Source organism: Gymnoscopelus braueri (assembly GCF_963280865.1).
Source record: "Gymnoscopelus braueri genome assembly, chromosome: 9".
In the NCBI taxonomy this organism is placed as follows: domain Eukaryota; kingdom Metazoa; phylum Chordata; class Actinopteri; order Myctophiformes; family Myctophidae; genus Gymnoscopelus; species Gymnoscopelus braueri.
This window is the reverse complement of record NC_137610.1, coordinates 221,316-241,642: the sequence shown is the minus strand read 5'-3', so window position 1 is coordinate 241,642 and position 20,327 is coordinate 221,316. Positions and strand designations below refer to the sequence as shown.

General features: G+C 39.8%; 2 long non-coding RNA genes across 2 annotated transcripts; both read right to left on the bottom strand.

The window, feature by feature from the left end:
* Positions 1-161: 161 nt before the first annotated feature.
* Positions 162-1,310, bottom strand: LOC308091864. Its single transcript, XR_013933746.1, has 4 exons — positions 1,219-1,310; positions 921-1,095; positions 619-710; positions 162-481 (listed from the first exon to the last, which is right to left on the bottom strand). It is a non-coding gene; the product is annotated as an uncharacterized lncRNA (long non-coding RNA).
* LOC308091865 lies at positions 1,309-3,556 on the bottom strand. The gene is made up of 3 exons (XR_013933747.1): positions 3,487-3,556; positions 2,060-2,161; positions 1,309-1,429 (listed from the first exon to the last, which is right to left on the bottom strand). It is a non-coding gene; the product is annotated as an uncharacterized lncRNA (long non-coding RNA).
* Positions 3,557-20,327: the final 16,771 nt, after the last annotated feature.

Sequence of the window (20,327 nt, the reverse complement as noted above, 5' to 3'; positions counted from 1 at the left end):
CCTCTGCTCGTAAGCAGCATTTCACAAAACGTTTTTGAACCTGGCTGAAGGTATTGCTATCAGTCACTGTGGTACATGATTGTTAGAGATAATGTATAGGATTGCACATTATCTTCTTATAACAGTCAGTTATATAGTTATTGTAGTCATGGGCTTTAGCATGTACAACAGACAGGAAGGGCCTCATGGTCTGAAGGGGCTGAAGCTCTGGACAGTCAGTACAGACTCTTTGTAGGTACGGCCAGTATTTACAGGCAACGTCCATACAAAAAAATGTGATGTCATGCTTGGACGCCAGTTGTTTCTGTAAAAACATGGGGTATGCAAATATTTCACCCCTAAACATATTAAGGGCAGCCAACAAGACACCATGTCTGCAGACAGCCAGTTCCAGTCCCTCCTCTTCCACGTTACTCTTGGACCTTTGGGAAGTTTCTCTGGCTGCTGTCCACTCCCCACCACACACGCCCCTTCCAGGGACCTATGGTAGAAAATAATGATTGACAATTCTATGAGATACTTTGAGTAGTTTTTTTACATGGCAGTACTCAATCTATGACATATAGTATACTGTTATTTACGTTAAATATTGAGATAGAAGTGCAAGTCTGCAATTACATGTTTGGTTTTGCTGCGTATGTGATCCACAAATCTGCCTATCCTCATCATTAGCGATGAAGAGACCGTCAAAGATGGCTTGCTCCTTAGATCTATGAAATAGAAGTTAAATTTAAGATTTTGAACAGTGTAAGTAGCCTGACATTGACATTGACAGACTAATCATGTGGGATCACTCAAACTTGCCAGACTAATCATGTGGGATCACTCAAACTTTCACCATGATATTGTGGGGAACATTACAGTGATGACAGGTTACTTTGTGTACAATACATAATTGACTACTTTGTGTGGACATTTACCTTGCTGTACTCTTGAAACGGTAAGGCTTGCGGTTCCCATCAACAGAGACTGCAAGCATGGATGGTGTGCAAGCAGGACAGCTTAATGGCTTCTCCTTGCAGAATCTACTTCATGTTGAACAGCAGCCCATTCAAAAAAGCTTTTTTAAAAGCTGTCCGATGAGATTTTCCCAGTCTATAAAAAACACCACAAAACAGAAGCGTTAATTTCGTTTAACAGAAATGTTCATATCAAAACTGTTCATATCAAAACACTAACAAATTTACAATGCTGCAGAATGAAGACAGTAGTACTTACACGGCCAAAGCAAACAGTCCTCTTGTCAAGCATTCGCAGAAATGCCTGAAGTGACAGCCCTGGTGATGCCATCTTCATGTCTTCAAAACTATTGTAGCAAAGTTGAGGGTGGCTGGCCAGTAGCCACTTTGTATAAGGAACTCCACTCCTGCCTCCCAAGTAGCCTGACATCCTGCACAAGTCAGCTGTGGCATGTGGAGATCGTACCGTCCTACAAAATAACATGCCAAAGTTAGACTTAGTCATACAGTAATGACGGCTGACTTGGTAGTAAGTCTAGGAACTATAATAAGCAAGTCAAGAGTAAGAATTAATAAGTGTTAGTAGCCCCCCCACCCCAAAAAGACATTGGCCCCGATTCACTAAGCGATTTACGCCCATATTTAGAGGTGTCAGATTCATTCATGTTTTTTTGTCGGTCAATTTCACGGGAGGTGCGCTCTTTCTCACGTCTGCTGTGAGGCTGGTGTACATAGGCCAAAGCTTGCGTATGTCTTTTATAATGCTTTATTCTTCATGCTGAATCAATTAAAATATTGCCAAACCTCAAATAAAAATGTGCCCAACAGCCACGAATTTACGATCAGCTGACAACTCCGCACATTTCAGGGACATACACACCCCTTTCTGAATTGCACGTCAGTTTTTGCTGAGAAAATACACCCTTCTTTAGTAACTTTATTTACACGCTATTTACGGACAGCTTAGTGAATCGGGGCCAATGACAACCGTAATGTGCACATTTCTTTCAAACATTAAGTTCTTGAAGGAGTTGTTGAAAAGGGAAATTAACCAGCCAAATCTTTTTTCAAACAGGGCAGAGGAATTCTTTTACATTTACCATGTATTGTGACCAAAGCAACAGCCTTCCCTTGGATGACCCTCAACCCTTCTGGTGGACCGCCACAGATTTGGACAGGCATCTCAATAGGCACAAATCGCACTGAAAGAGTTAGGATAATTAATCATTAGCAAAATATACATAATACTATAGAAACTCCCATAAAGCAGTCTGTAACTTCCCTTCACAAGTTATCGTTTTTATGTTAATAATTAATGAACTATCCTATAGTTAACAGTGATTCTCTAAACTTTTAAATTTCCCGAACCCCCAGTTTGATTAGACCAAGGAACCCCATTTCATAAACGTTTTAATCACTAGGACCCCAATCTACACTTTACCCCGAAGGTGTACAAATCTGTTAGTTCACCCTGTTTTTTAAAGTCAATTTGGTTCCCAACTACAAATCATTTAGGCCCCTGTAAAAAAAAAACACATGGGTTTGTTTTAGGTTGGCTCAGACAGGGTGCGTTTTTTCCGTGCGAATAATCGCATCCTGTGTGCAATGGCCTTTACTCCCTCATACTGAGAACCAGTGGTTTAACTAATGAACCGTTTTATTTTTTCAGGTTTCACTCATTATCAGGATGCTCTTCAAACTGGCAGCATTATAAAATTATATATTGTTATTTAGATTGGTTGGATGCTTACTAGCCCCTTTCGGGACCTTTTTTGTATTTGGGAAGGCAGTCACTAGGGTCCCTCCAACCTCAATCCACTCTCATGGTACCTGAAGGTACCACTGTCTGGTCACGGACAAATATAACGTCGCTCAAGTGTTGCACAGATGTTTCAAAGATACTCACAACTGCAGTAGGCTCCCGCGGAAACCTGCACTAAATCGGCGTTGCCGCTAAACATTTTTAATCTATTTTTTCAATTTTAGTTTTGCTATCTCTTGCGCACCATGTCCCGCCTCCCCTGTCTTGTGATTGGCTGGAAAAGTGCATCTAGTCAACCACAAGACGGGGGAGGCGTGACATGGGAAGTGGAGAAGACTTAATTTTTTTTATTAAAAAAATAGATTAAAAATGTTTAGCGGCAACGCCGATCAGCGCCGATTTAGCGTAGGTTTCCGCGGGAGCCTACTGCAGTTGTGAGTATCTTTGAAACATCGGTGGAACACTTGAGCAACGTTATATTTGTCTGTGACCAGACAGTGGTACCTTCAGGTACCATGAGAGTGGATTGAGGTTGGAGGGACCCTAGTTACCGCCTTACCAAATACAAAAAAGGTAAACTAGGGTCCCGAAAGGGGTTGGATGCTTACCTGGTACCTCCTACTTTTGAAACTAGACTGTTCTCTTTGCAATCTACTTATGTGACCATTTATCATGTTTGCTGACTAGGGTTCAGTTATTTTGATTTTGTAATTTGCTCTGGATAATAGCGTCTGCTAAATGCCTATATTGTTAATTGTAACTTACCACAGGGTCTAATAGCCTTGTCCACAACACAACTGGTTGGAGGCAATGGCTGGAAGAAACCAGCAGACATTTCACAGCTGCCATGCTGTTCCCACACTGGCTGCAGACGCGTGTTGCCACGTTACCCTGTGCCAGCATGCTGTTAACATGGCACGGTCTCTTTTCCCTCCATCTTTCTGAAAAAAGAGTATTACGTGTGCTCCAATCCAAGTTAGCCTGAGGAGCTCTTTGAACTGCGTCTTCTTCTGGCTCATCATCACAGCTCAGGTACTGCAGCAGATCTCGCAGAAGATATTCTATTGCAGTTGTAAAAGAAAGAGGCCCACTAATATTTTTTTTTGGCCAAAAACAAAAACATGGACATTAAATTGTAACCGCGTTAAGATTAAACATTGTGAATAATGTTTGGCGATTGCTGATCAGTAGCTTTAAAAAAACTAAAACAGAAAGGTCTGACTTTATTTTGCAGATACAATGTACAAAACATTATACATTGAATGACCTACCATCTGAAGCAAAGCACGCCTCTGCATTAGGGGGAGCTGGGGAAGCAGACCTGGAATGGCACGGTTCAGCTGTAATGCAGAAAACATTAGCCTATTAAAGCAGTATTTATAATGTAGAACCATTACATTTGTACACAATCTATATTAATATATGTTTTGGATCAGACTTATAAAGGTTTTGTATGCTTTGATATAGACCACATCATTGTACAGTTTTTGTCATTTCTCTGTTTTTGGATCTAGATACATCAAATGTATGCTACTACGCTTTAGGTTTCTGGACCAAACGCCGCCTATATCAAAAGATGTTTCATGTTAAATGTGTGCCAGTCAAATCATGCTAGGATTAGAAAACGTTTCTTAATTTCAGGATTTGAGTGAGTAGGTCGGAGTGGCTTTTTGTCAGTATCGACCAGGAACGAGGGTGTTTATCCCCTTTTCAACACGCTAGACCCCTGGTAGATGTATAGATGAGACCTACCATAAGCTCCCAGACCTTATCGCACATCTTACCCAAGCAGTGCTACTCATACACTCAGTTGGTGGTGCCCGGTATCGAACCCCCAGTGTTGAATCGAGGACCATGTGGCCCAAAGGCTAGTACTCTACCGACTGAGCAACCCGGACACAATGAAGAGGCTACTGGCTAGCACTATAAAAAGAGCACTTGAGGTCAACCGAATGTGGCGGCCATAGCCAAGAGGCTAGAGGGGCCACCCTCAGGTGTGACCCTCGGGTTGTCCAGTGTAGTGTGTCAAAATATCTGGAACAAGTCACTTAACCCCTAACTGCTCCCCGGGTGTCGTATTAATGGTATTAATACTGCTCCTAATAGTTAGGAGCAGTAGAGGAAGAATTTCAGATAGTGTAATGTGTAAATGTATCATGACAAATAATACCCCTAGAAATGTAAGATAACCCAAGTATTATAATTGTGTTTCTTTTTATGTACAATAGCCAATTATTTTCACCCCTTGTTTGTCTACTGTCATTATAAATTGCATTGTTTTAGTCAGTCTGAAATAGGGGTGTAACAGTAAAAGCTAGGGATATTGCATGATATTTTTGGTTAAAAAGTTAAAGCTCTATATTATGATAGTAATGATTGCTATAGTGTTTTCAATAACAGTGGACTCCCCGCCTCTAATAAACAAAACATATTTTTAGGTGTGTTGAAATTTTAATCCAATCAGGAGAGTACCCATTTATCAGTGTTCCAGTTTCAATTTTGTCTGCTCATTTCTTCATGTCATCACTTCCAATATCACTTTATCCGGTATCCTGTAAGTGTTTTCTCAACTGATTGGATGAAATTGGTATCCTGAAAATGTATTTTCTGTTTACTAAACAGCTGAGACAGGGAGAACCCGTTACTGAACAAACAACCTATAGCAATGATTACTATCAAAATATAGAGCTGTTTAACACTAAATGTTAACAAATAATAAAAAGTAATTTAACTACATTTAATCAAAATAATCAAATGATTATTAAAATAATTGATTTGAATAAAATAGATAAAAAATGTGTTTTAACAGAATTTGTTTTAACCCCATAGCACATTTAGTACATTCATAGTGATGCATGTAAGGTCTGCAGGAGGAGCGAGACAAGGTCTGGCAATGATGCTTCACTAACATTGAAACACAAAGCGTCCCAGTCCAGATATATACACATATATAATGTCTATTGTGTTTTGATGGTGCAGGTAGCAGTGGCACTGGCATCATAGACGAGATTGGTTAAGGAAGGACTGAAACGATTTAAACATTTAAAATAATATATTTTATATTTGGAAGAACATAACACTAACCATGACTAGTCAGACTAGATTGTCTCCGACCAACTGCTGGTAAACGGTTACAGATCCGGCGCTTTAGATTGCGCTTTAGATTGTGCACTACATTCACCCATTCACACACACATTCATACACCGATGGTGGAGGAAACCATGGCAAGGCACCAACCTGCTCATCGGGAGCAATTAGGGGTTCAGCGTCTTGCTCAAGGACACTTCCACACTAACTCTTCTGGGAGAGCGCGGGATCGAACTGGAAACCTCACGGCTTCCATCTGGCTGCTCTACTGGCCACTCTACCCCTGAGCCACTGCCACCCCATAGAGTAATGCAAGGAATTTCACCCAAAGGTTGATTTCTACTCTATGTTCACATACAAAAATAATAAAGATTATGACTGTGTAAAACTGAATATTATACAACATTCAGCAAAATAAACACTTCCAGTTCAGGAGTAAATATTTAATGTGAGGAAAGGTTGGTTGAGTTTATTTTTATTCATAGCTGTCTTATTTCACAGTGGAGTGTGCAGTGAGAGGTTTGTGTCACCAGGTGGCAGTGTTTTTATCTAATCTAGGAGATTCAGGAGGGAATCCATGCCTTGAGCATTACATAATCACACTATATGAGTCTACAGTATGTCTATGTACCACATGGACACACGCACACGCACACATCATGAATTTGAATTTGGCAATAAATACTGATGGTCATTTTACTGATTCAGTCACATTCCTTGAGCCCTAAAACCTACGGTTAGACACAAAAAATACCTTTCTACGTTGAGTAATGAATGACAATTTAGCTCCCGGCAGCCATCACGGACGGCGAGCCCAACTCGTTTGACATAGTTTTTGAAAACCTTATGCCCATACCTAACACCATGTCAAAAATCTAAAACGTGTCACCAAGTGCACAATCTTCATGATTTTTTACATATTCCCTCCCAGCTAATTTTTCTATGGGATGCTGCTGAATGCAAATGGGTTTATTTAGCTTATTGAAATAGATCAAATGTCAACTTTCAACTTGGTGTGTGTGTGTGTGTGTGTGTGTGTGTGTGTGTGTGTGTGTGTGTGTGTGTGTGTGTGTGCGTGTGCGTGCGTGCGTGCGTGCGTGTGTGCGTATGTGTGTGCGTGTGTGCGTGTGTGCGTGTGACTTGAGAGTGTACATAATAGAACATATCTACTTTTGTGTGTCAAGTGATTTACTGAACAATAAGGATTTCGGTTTTGGACTAATAGTGAGTTTTCATGAGTTTTCTTGATGTGTTATATCAGCTTTCAAAATAAACAAGCCATACATGTTTATAAACCAACCCTAAATGTTTATACCCATGTTAATAAACAATCCCTAAATGTTTATAAACAAACCATCAATGTTTATAAACAAATCCCGAATATGTGTAAACAGACCCCAAATGTTTATAAACAAATACAGAATATTTATAAACACACCATGGATATTTGTAAACAAAAAAAACACGATTTGCATGATTTTTGGACTGAAGGAGTAATAGCAAAACATTTTTTTACAAAAGTCAGCCTCCTGCTGGTGCTCTAAAAGAAAGATCTAAAAAATGCAGGGCAAAGGTTTATCCTTGGCCTCTAGGTATGGCCCTGCAAAGTTTCACGCAGGGCCATACCATAGGTAAAAACGCGAATCGGCCTGTTATAGCGCCACCATGAAAACTTTCAAGTGGCATTTCCTTCCTCTGCTTAGTGGGAATGTGTGCGCAAAATCTCACGAAAATCGCATGCTGCGTTGATGATTTGAGGCATTTTGTTCAAAACAAACTAATCCTGCAAACTTTTGAAGCTAATCTTAGCCAATCATCATGGACTATGACAAATCTGGAAGACCCGTTTGGTTTAAGGACTATAGAGATACTGTGTACCGATTTGCATGATGTTTGCAAAATCTGTAGGAGTACTGTCAAGAAATGTGTTTTGCCAAAATTGGCCTGCTGGTGGCGCTATAACAGGCCCATGTGAAAAATTTGGTGCAGAGGTTCTGCTCTGGCATCTAGGGAGAAAAAACACAACAATGACAACATAGGTTGTCTCAGTGGCTCAGTAGCTGCTGTTTTCGCAGTTGTTATCTTTATCGGCTGTATCTTTATTTTATCAATTTATCTCATGCATTTTAATGCATTAGATAATTTTAACTTAATTATGTTTCATTTAAAACTTTTGTTTTAATTGAACCTAATTTTGCTGGGGTCCCCAGCAAAATGAGTTAATATAGCATCAGAATATGTTCAACTATATACATAGGCTATTTGAAAATCTAACAAATCTGAACCTTTTCATTGCACTTTCTGTTCAAATTGGGTTAAAAAATGTAGAAGCTATTTCACAGTTCACTATTGAGGATGTTGTAGTAAGGCAAACAAGCGCTCCTCTTCCCCAACACTACTCTTAACATGGAGTGGTGTTGCTGTGAATGGGTATAGTGCACCAATTCAATATTTTCATGTGGAAATTCTTGTTCAGCATTAAAATAAATAAATAAATGGGTACACCTGTTCGGTTCTGTATATTACGCCAGGTGTCAGTGGAGTGCTGACTGAGCCACAAAAAGTTCTGAAACTTAACTTTGGTTGATTATGTCCCCCCTTCAATAATACCAATTGGTATTGTGTTTTATATCATCACACCTGCTGAGAGGTGTGTGCTAGTCACAGGTGTGTGACTGGCACCTGAACATGGGTCTTGCAACTTTGTTGAGTTTGTGTATGCTCCAAGCAGCAACACTGCCCCCATGGAAAGATGCCACGTTTGTCCCGTGGTGTTCCGTTATGCCTTGTTTGGTGTCAGTTTGCCACTTTCCCTATTGCACAGGCCTTATCCTGAAGGGACAAACGTGGCATCTTTCCATGGGGGCAGTGTTACTACTTGGAGCATACACAAACTCTCCAAAGTTGCAGAACCCATGCTCAGGTGCCAGTCACACACCTGTGACTGGCACACACTGGCAAGTGTGGCAAGTGTGTGCTGGCAGCGATTACCAACAGAAGCATATTGGGGGATTTTGGCAAATGGGGCGGGGGGGGGGCTACCCACACGTTTAGCAGGGTTGCTCATTCCACAAATGTCCGATCCTTACAAATTGTACCTCGTTGTAAAGGTGATCATCAGCAATAAAAATTATACACAATACACAATAACAATTGGTATTATTAAAGATAAGAAATAATCAACTGAAGTTAAGTTTCCGAACTTTTTGTGGGCATTTTAGATGCAAATGTGGTCATTGATTAAAATGAGACATGCCTCTGCTTCAATAGATGGAATGTAGAGACAGGGGGAGACCCATCCTTTGACCCCCAAAACAGGCTTTCATGGTTTAATATGCATATTAAGTTCATGCGCACGCGCACACGCACACGCACACGCACACGCACACGCACACGCACACGCACACACACACACACACACACACACACACACACACACACACACACATTGCATGCGTGCATTGCATTATAATCTGGGGTATATAGTACTGTATAATAGTACTTATAAGCACTCATAAGCACACACAATGCAATCATAACAAAATAGTCCTAAAGCCTTTTATAATGACTTATAGTTATCAAAATGATTTATAGTAATGTATTTGTTTATAACACATTATCTACAGTACTTAAAAGAAAATCTAAACCAAGATAATAAAATGTTTTAATGTTAATTGAAGTGTTTTAATAACTAGTTAATAATATTTAGTATATTTAGTCATCACAGAAATAGCAAAACAACATTGTGCAAAATGAGGCAGTAATTGGAAAACAACTATTTCATTTCAGATTGAACCCGGGACATGTTGTGAGCTTGTAGATCTGCTATTTTCAGAGACAAAATCTTGTTTCAGCCTCTTTCCTGGTGTCCATGACTCCCTCTAGACAAACAGCAGCAGTCATTATCGCTATCAGAGCAGATTATGTGACTGACCATCAGGCCTTATCACCAGTTGCATTCTAACCACTGACACGCCTGTGGATACTGTATACTGTACAGCAGGCCTGCTCGCCCATATAGTTTATTTATTTATGTATTTATTGTTAAGACAAAAAGCTTATATTAAAAAGTCTTATATTCTGTTAGTAATCATTGCTATGGAGTGTTTGCTCAGTAACAGGGGTCTCCCTGTCTCTCCAGCTCTTCAATACACGGAAAATACATTTTCAGGTTAGCCTGGAAGCTTAAAATGGCTATAAGCTGGAGGGGAATATGTAAAAAATCATACAAATTGTGCACTTGGTGACAAGCTTTAGATTTTTGGCATGGTGTTAGGTATGGGCATAAGGTTTTCAAAAACCATCGCAAGCAAGTTAGGATCGCCCCCTAGTTGGGAGCAAGTTGGTATCAAAAACGTGTCACCAAGTGCACAATCTTGATGATTTTGGCCAAATTGACTCCCAGCTACTTTGCTTCTTTGTCTGGCCAACACCCTGTTTGAGCTGGATTTCCAGACGTCACCAATTACATTGGCAAGTCGGGAAGTGACTCGAATTTGACATTGGTCAAATTCGAGTGGTCCTGCCCCCCACCCCCACAAACGCCTGGGTGCCCTTCCCGATGTTCCCGCCCCTTGGAAATAGCAGGTTTACCAGACTGAGAGGCGAAGTGAGAAAAAACAAATCCACCGAACGAAGCGAATCAGTCTGGATGCCAGGCTATTTTCAGGTGGCTTACACATTTGATCCAAACGTGTCTGCACATTTATTTTTTCATCACGTATTCACAATCTCACTTGTTTATCCTGGATCCTGTTCTCTCTCCTGATTGGATAACATTGGTATACTGACCTGAACATTTATTTTATTTTTATTAAAGAGCTGGAGAGACAAGGACTACAGCAATGATTACCATCAGAATATAGTTATTTAACACATATTTTCGCAACACCATTTTTTATTATTATTATTATTCCTTTTTTAATGTATTTATTTGTTGGGGAGAGGGGCGATGTCACAGGTTACATGCCCAGTTTTCAACAATAAAACATTATTATTATTATTATTATTATTATTATTATTATTATTATTATTATTATTATCTGTCTTTGTTTTAAGATAGTTTAAATGTCTGAGAGGCAGGACACATTGAATTAGACTGTAAGGTGCATGATATTTAGTATGTGTACATGACAAATCAACTTGAAGTGTGACATTTACTTTGTAAGATGTTACACGGAGGCAAACATTTGTTACACGGAGGCAAACATTAGTTAGACTGACAGCTTGGAGTGTAAGAACAATGCAAACACACACAGATGGGAAATTATTCTGTTAGTTCAGGGCTACTCAACTTAAGATGGCTCAGGGGCCACACAGAAAAATACCAAAAGTCCAAGGGCCGCAAGCTAAAACTTTCTGTCCTATTTTGGATTTTTCGATTTTGTAACACACTACACATTGTTATTGTTATAAAAAAATGTACATTTTGACATGTGAAATAATGAAATTTCACCATATGAAATAAGGGACACCTATCCTGGGCGCGCGGCTTTGCCGCGCGGCCGAAAACATTTGGGGGTCAAACCCCCAAAAAAAACTGAAATGCATAGAAAACTATGCATTATACCTGTAACAATTGATGCACCTGTACAGTATGAAAAAAAATTAAGCAACCCATATATTTGAACGGAAAGGTATATTTTTATCCTGTACTTAAAATTAAAAAAAAACAAATTTGACCATGAGGGGCCGCATGCGGCCCGCGGGCCGCGGGTTGAGTAACGCTGTGTTAGTTTAATCCTACAGTAAATAAAAATATCTGCTCTACTTCAACATGCAGCACAGACAGATCACCTGAGGACGCCATCAGTGATGGAAATTAACTAAGTAGCTTTACTCAATTACTGTTATTAAGTACAGTTCTGAGATACTGTAATAGATATTTTAGAATGCCAATCTGTTCTAAAACATGTCTTTATGCATCTACGTGTATTCAGCAACCTTTCACATCAATGTGCTAATTCTAACTCAACTACAGATGTCATTCTAACAGCTGAGCTGACTCCTCCATGCTTACTCTCACTCTGTCAGCAAATCTATACTTGGACTGTGACTTCTATACTCTTTATGTCAGCTTATAATCTGTACTTCTGTATCTATGTGTGTGTACAGTGTTGCCCTTATCTTTAGTACATATCCTTATATGACCATTTAGAATAGCTCCTCTGTTAGAGTGGACTATAAGAACTGTCTGAGATTGGGGCCGATGCTATGATCTGTAATGCTGTCATTCTGCTCAAATGTTCCTAATAAATAGCCAACACTTCACCCTGACTGGATATTAATAATTTCCATTGTAGTACTTTTACTTGACTTGAGTATGTCCATTAGTCCAATAGTTATACTACACTGCATCTCAGAGCACATATTATATTATTTGAAAACTGTATTTGCAAGTTACTTTCTAGATTTAGATTACTAGTTACTAGAGGTTCGGGCCGCTACGCTGCCCTCACACCAACGGTGCACCGCCAATCCGACCGATGCCCATATATGGAGATCCCTGATGTCACAGTATTTACCATTTACCATGTATATGCCCATATATGGAGATATAGGTCTCTCTCAGTCCTTTTCCCTTGTATGCCTATACATGTCCGTCGTTGCCCCTCTCTTTGGCCGTGAGCCCCTCGAAAAATGACATGCCCTCACGGCCATAGTGGCCGTGGCGCCCCAGCTGTGCCAGCAGTTTTTCCTCTGCACGATTTTCCTCTGCACGGGGTTGCGCACAGAGGTGGCACTACTGCACATGCGAGACGACGTGAAACGACGTGGATGAACCCTGCGACATCATCGTCAACAAACACTTAAGAAGGGGGGAAAGAGGGGGTATGCACTGGCTGAGCAACTCCATGGAAGTGAATGGGCGGGGATTCACGGAGACCACTCTAGTTATTTTAGAACTCTCTGGTTTAAAAATATATATATTTATGTGTGCTCCGGTTCTTTCAAATTATACTATCTCACTAATACCCTTTTTCAGATTTGGACTGTTTGAAAACTGATATTTTATTATTTCACAATTAACTACATGTACCCTAGCACACCAGGGCAACACAACATTTTGTGAGCTTGTAGATCAGCTATTTTTGAGGAAGAGATTTGGTGGAGACGGGGGAAAAGAAGGGGCCAAGTCTAGACCCCTGGGGGAAGTATAAAAGAAGTATATGAAGTATAAAAGGCATAATTGGTTAAACCCTTTGACATGGGGGAGTGCCACTACATTTAAAGTTCATTGTGTTTTTCAGATTAACATATTGTTGTGCCACATGACAACATACCCAGGGATGGACAGTAAATAGCCGACATTTATTTGATTACTGCATTTTTTTTTTGTATCTGATACTTAAGTATTTGTTTTTTGGAAACTTTTGACTTTAACTCAACTAACTATAACATTTCAAACAATTACTTGTACTACTTACAACTGGACCCAAACTTACAAAGATCATGAATTAGCCACTTAAGTTCTATTTTGAAAATTTTGAAAATAGCCAATTTACAAGTTCACAATGTGTCGCAATGCAATGTGTGAACTTGTAGAGCAGATTGATAATATTTAGGATAGTGATTACACCATCTTTTGGATGTGTGTCATGGTAAATTTTAGTCATTGGGTGTTGGACTGGGGTGGGGTGGGTGTCATACTGCAAACAGTGACCACACCAAACCTGCATCCTGCCTACTCAAGTGCTTGAACAATTCATCACCTTATATGGTTACACTCAGTTTCGTTATCTCCGCCTTTGTCACGCCGAAAGCAGAGCCGGAGATCATGGTGTGTGTGTGTGTGTGTGTGTGTGTGTGTGTGTGTGTGTGTGTGTGTGTGTGTGTGTGTGTGTGTGTGTGTGTGTGTGTGTGTGTGTGTGTGTGTGTGTGTGTGTGTGTGTGTGTGTGTGTGTGTGTGTGTGTGTGTGTGTGTTTCCTCTCTGTGACAACCCAGACATTTTTACATCTTTCAGACAGCTAATACACCAGATGTTGTTGTGGTCCAGAGAAGTGTCTGTGTTAGAGATAGCCTGCAACTTTGACCCTCGCCTAGAGGAAGCTTTTATGACGAAGGTCATTAAATATTAAATATCAACCACTCCTACATACCATCTCAGACTTTTTTTTTTTTTTTTTTGCAGCCTAGGACACATGCACAGACTGGTTGTTAGAGGGTTTCAACAACTTGGAATGCCCAAAAAGCAAAGGGTGCTGTCTGCCATAATTTGCAGATGCTGTTACTTATACCCATAGAATACTGAATGACATGCTTATTGTATCAAGAATACGTATGTCTTGATTTTGTGAATGTAACTACTGCACCTTTAATATTTGTGTCCTTGTATGCGTTCCTTTAAGTGGACATAAATAAATTGTTAAAATGTGTGTGTGTGTGTGTGTGTGTGTGTGTGTGTGTGTGTGTGTGTGTGTGTGTGTGTGTGTGTGTGTGTGTGTGTGTGTGTGTGTGTGTGTGTGTGTGTGTGTGTGTGTGTGTGTGTGTGTGTGCGTGCGTGCGTGCGTGCGTGCGTGCGTGCGTGCGTGCGTGCGTGCGTGCGTGCGTGCGTGCGTGCGTGCGTGCGTGCGTGCGTGCATGTTTATGATTTATTTATTTATTTTTTTTAACGTTTGTTTATTGTTTTTTTTACAGAGGCATTTCTAGCATACATATAAAAAAAAACATGTCATTGCAATGCCCCATGTATAGCCCAAAGAAGAGAGTTACATAGTCTTATTATTTTGTTTTTTCCCCCCAAATGAAAACACAAAGGACAAATCTCGACTTACAAGAAATAAAATAGAAGTAAAAAAAAATAAAATACAACAATACATAAAATCAACAACAAGAACATAGACAAGACAAGACAAGACAAAAAAAAAAAATCAGTCAGTCAGCTGAACCTTGCAGAAAAATTATAGTGTAATGCGCAAAACAGCGCTCCCGTCACAACATCCCAATAACATTTACACCACCAGACCTCACCCAACACCCTAATCTGGAATGAAAGGAAAGTTTATCCTCTGTACATATTGGAAGAAGGGACTCCATACCTTCCAGAATTTTTCGGCAAAACCATTCAGGGACAATCTGATTTTCTCCAATTTAAGAAAGTACAGGACATCTCTCATCCAATGTGTATGGGAGGGAGAGTCAGAAGATTTCCATTTCATTAAGATAAGCCTCCTAGCCAGTAAGGTGACAAAGGCCATAGCATCTTCTAACAGCCGCCAGGAAAAAACAGTGATTGACATTGCCGGTCTGACTGGAACTAAAGGAAACATGGGGGCTGTAGTCCATTGCCCCTTTTATTAGGACAGACAGACAGACAGACAGACAGACAGACAGATACCTCAGGTACCCTGTGTACATGCTAAGTAAACGTAAACGTACCAACGGTTTTTTTAAAGTTTGTATTTTCCCCACTACAGTCATAAAATGTAATGCTGTACTTTTATTTATTATTAGTCGTTAAGATAGGCTACTTTGTACATTTTGCAGTGTAAAAGTACAAGTAAAAGTACAAAAGTATTGGTATCAAAATGTACATAAAGTACAAAAAGTTAAAGTACTAAAATGTTTGAAAACAGCAGAGTACAATACTGTCAGATGTAGTGGAGTAGGACTAAAAGTACAGACAATTGGAAATACTCCAGTAAAGTAAAAGTACCTCAAAATTGTACTTAACATTGGGTGCCAGAGTTTTTTTTTTTTTTAAGTGACGTTGAGTGCCAGAGATCTCACCGTTTGTAGCGCTACGCTGTTTACAGCTGCAGACTCCACGACGAGCACCCTATTGTAAACAATATATGCGTGCACGATGGTGGATGGTCCTGGCTAACGCCTGGAACAATACCATCTCTCACGCGAGTCACCAGGCGGAGTGATCTCGGATCGAACGGGACTCGTTTTTCCCCACTGTAAAAAGTTAAGGAAATATGGAGTCTTTTTTTGCAAGGAATAGAATGGGAGCGGATGGGAGACAGTTTTTTTGGCACGGTGATCCATCTGTCCCTTCCTTCTCAGAGTAACCGTGGGTGATTCCAGAGCTGTGCATTTAACAATAGCGTCCTCGGAGCAGACAAAACCACTTGCTCTTTCATCATAGAAACAAGTGGGCTTATAACCAAAACGATCCATGTTCTCTTGGAGAAGTGGTGTTAGTGTTCCGTGTAGAAATATTGTTAGTGGGAATGAAAACATAAGCGCACCACCGGAAGTGGAGCGCTGAGGGCAGACCAAAAACCCCCGTTTCCTTGCGCACGGGTGCTCCATTTACCTCCCCCCAGAGCCAAGTGAAAGAGTAAAAAACAGCAGAGGGCGCTGTTTTTCCTTTTTATTTGGCGATGGGTTCCCAGATTGGTGGTCGAGTGGATAAACAAAGTGGATTTTCGTCCTGTTAACTTAACAACTCCTGAGCACTGCTGGTCGGTACGAATCCAGCACAGGCCACATAACGGTCAACATTTTGCATATACAGATTAATTGCACATTGTATAAATGCCTCACTCAAGAAATGTAATTATCCACAGTCTGTCTGGTATGTACTGTAGATATAGGTTTGTATTAGACCTCTAAAAAAAAGAAACGGACCGGAACCGGAATGGACCTGTGAAATCTGATCCGATTCCAACTCGTTCTGATGTATATTCAAATAACAAAACCAAACCCGGGTGGACCCGTGACAATTTCATCCGATTCCAAGATGTTCAGACTTTTTTTTTGTACAGACCCGGATTTTGTATTACCTTATCATTCACTGCCTGAATTATTTCTGGCCGCGTTTGCCCACTGCCAGAGATTTGTCATTGAAAAAAAAAGTACTCAGGAGCCGAGATACAGATTTTTTAAGTTTTAAGTTAACAAGGAAGTGGATAGGAGTCTAGATCTTCGAAAAATCATATCTCCTTGGTCTTTGAGTGAAAAAAAAAAAAATGAAAAAAAAAAAACGTTTTTTACGTTCTTGGCAGAATTGGTAATTAGAAATAATTACGTTTTTTACGTTCTAGGCAGGGAATGAGTAACAGTAGTAATACCATAGTGTATTCCTGTTTTCAACATGTTACTTGAGTAAACGTAGCCTACTGTTATTTGAACTGAATCAAAAATGTCCTTAATCAATAAAATATTCAATCAGAAACACATTGGTTTCTTTCTTCTGTTTTTCAAATGGTTTTCATAATGTGGAAGTTAAATGGATGGTGGATTTGTGGATATGATATGATACAGTATGTATGATATATAACTTATTTCTACAAAGTAACTGGTAACTAAAGTTTTCAAATAATTGTAGTGGAGCAAAAGTACAATATTTGTCTCTGAGAGGTAGTGTAGTAGAAGAAAAAGTATTGAAATTTGGAACTAGTCAAAAAAAATAAAAAAAAAAAGTACCTAAAAATTCTACTTAAAGGGATACTTCACTTTCGGGCCGGGGACACATTTAAAAAAAATATTAAAAATAAATGAAAAAAGTTATGGAAAATTCATGGCCCCCTCACGACACGCAGTGTCCTACTAATGTGTGAGGGGGCCATGAATTTTCCATAACTTTTTTCATTTATTTTTAATATTTTTTTTAAATGTGTCCCCGGCCCGAAAGTGAAGTATCCCTTTAAATGCAGTACTAGAGTAAATGTACTTATTTCCTGTTTGCTGTGAATGCAGGAGGAGAGCGATAACAATCGCTAAATCAATTGATTTAGCCTACAGTATCTGACATAAGCTACCAAAGTAAAGTAGATGAAGAAACACATTGGGCATTTGAACCTTTCTATTTTTTAAACACAAATTTATAACAACATTGTAACAATGATACCCCCACACAAGCAACTACATTAAAAAAGTATGCATTTGCCTGTTCAAGCCGCAAAATAAAAATCAGAAATCAAAAGATGCAACAGTATCTTAAGCATCGAATATGCATAAAAAGAAGGGACATGATGGACATCATAAAAAACAGTAGGGTAGTAACCTATTGCCTGACATAATTTATGTAGGAGTAGGTGTAGGAGTAGGTCCCTTGCTGTGTTTTGTGCTCTCTGTACGGAGGTAGTCCTTAACTTTATCAATAACTCTCTTATATTATCCTTATAACACTGTAATTACAGTTACAGAGTAATTGGCACACAGACGCACGTACGCACGCACGCACGCACGCGCGCACGCACGCACACACATACACACACACACACACACACACACACACACATTAGCGGGGCAGTTGGGGGAGGATAGTTTGGCTGACCAGTTGAAACACTTTTAAACCTAATGGCCATTGCTTACAAAGAACGATAGGCTAAAAATACAGGCTACCACCAGTCATGTCGTTAATAAACTATTTAATTTGTTTGTTTTCAAGTCTAGGCCCAGTAGATCTCAAAATAACTAAATTGAATGGACAGACCCTTATAGGTATATAACTCTGGCCCGCGGAGAGTTCCGATGCGACCCAGACATGATTTCCAAAAAAGTAAATTCATACTACCTCTAACGACACTGCTAATTACCCCCTCCCCCACCTGCCCAGCTGATGGCCCGGCTGTAGAGAAGCTTTGTCTCTCCCCAGCTGTGGAATGATGTTGTCGCTGATTGGCTCGTTAGCAGTCTATTCTTCTGCCTACACATATACGTCATGTCCTCAAAGATGTGTCTCAAAGAATATGATTATTGGCAAAATCGCAGAACATTTAGAATATTTGGCGGTCCCGTTTTCATTTTTCACAAGACTGGTGGTTGTTGCAATGACCTGCACTACTATACTTCACCATATATTGCGCTATGACGAAATAAACCCATAAAATGTAACAACGTGTACGTTTCGTAGTGCAATTCCAATGGTCAAAGCTGTACACGAAAAAGTAATGGCGGATTCGGCCACTCCCCGAAATACCCGTATGTGTGTCTCAAATAATTCAACTACTACTGAGTTGTGGTGGCTACTCTTTGATCCTCACACAGGAGTAGGCCTAGTTAAGTAGCACGGACATGTATTCTCTCTCTCTCTCTCTCTGGGATCTATTAAGGACTTCAAAGGTAAGAGCTGGTGTTATTACTTAATTTAAGACGTGGAGGTGTGAATAAAGCCATTTTGCTATTATGGGTGTGGTAATGTGTGCAGTGTGCACTGCACCAAGGTGCTATGCGGTAAAACTGCTCTGAATTAGTCATGGGTGTGTTTGGGCGTTACTTTAATCAATCCAATCACAGTACCCACTGCCATTCCCTTTAAGATCAGCGCAAGACGCAATGCTATTATCCGTGCATTAAGTGGTGAGAGCAAATCTCACATTGAAAGGACCAAAGAGACTGCTACTGCTGCCCAAAATATCTGATCTCCAAGCAATGGCATAATTTGCCTAGGGTTGCTGGGTTATGAGAACCCATACACAGGACTTCCACGCAAGGGTGCCATCCAGGAGGGGATTCAACTCAAGTTTTCAAATAAATGCAGTGGAATAAAAGTACAATATTTGCCTCTGAGATGTAATGGAGTAAAAGTAAAAGTACTGAAAATTGGAAATACTCCAGTAAAGTAAAAAATCCTCAAAACTGCAGGCCCACTTTAATACAGTACTTGAGTAAATAATATACTTAGTTACTTTACACCACGGGATCCGCGGGGCGTGTCGTGTGATGGAACATAAATTAGACTTTAGTTGAGACCAGTTGCTTATGTTTGAACATCAGAATTACGATATATACACATGCAGGGGTTGGAGTTATTTCGAACAACAATTTAGTTTACATTTTTTATTAAGATAGACCCATAACTAGCTCACAGTGCACCACCAGGATAAGCATGAGATTTGGTTTGGCTGCCATCTGAAGAATTGCACACCAGGATAAACTTCGTTCAGTAGCATTCGAGTTGACACAGTAACACTACAACTCGTTGCTCTTTACACACATCTACGGCTACGCACAAAGGACACAAATGATCCCATTAACTGTAACAATGACACATCTCCATGGGGTCTAAGGTGTGAATAGTACTTTTACTTCTACTCCACTACATCTCAGAGGCAAATATTGTACTTTTATTCCACTACAATGAATTGAAAACTTTGTAGATTTTGATAATTATTACAAAACATACAGTAACCACTTCAGCCCTACAAATATGTTTGCCCCAATGCCCCATCACCCAAACCGAAATAAACAAACAAACAAGCTATTTTTGAAAAATCGTGAAAAGGTGTGCAGATCATAATATCTTTTAAAGCGAACATTTTAAACTCAAATCTTTGCTTCTTGGCGGTACCTCTCACAAAATATTTTGAGATGGGGGTCAGCAACCAAATACATTTGGGGGTCCTTGACATGAAAACATACAACACAGAGAATCACTGATATATAGCAACACAATGTTATTTTTTTTAAAGAAAACTGTTAGGATTTAGAAGACATTTTTAGAATCAGCCTCAGGTCTTAATGGGTTAACTCTTTAAGACCGGGAACGCATCTCTGTCATTTTCAGATTTATTTGGCTATTAAAAAAATAACAGAAGTGCCGCGCTATGAGCTTGTAGATCT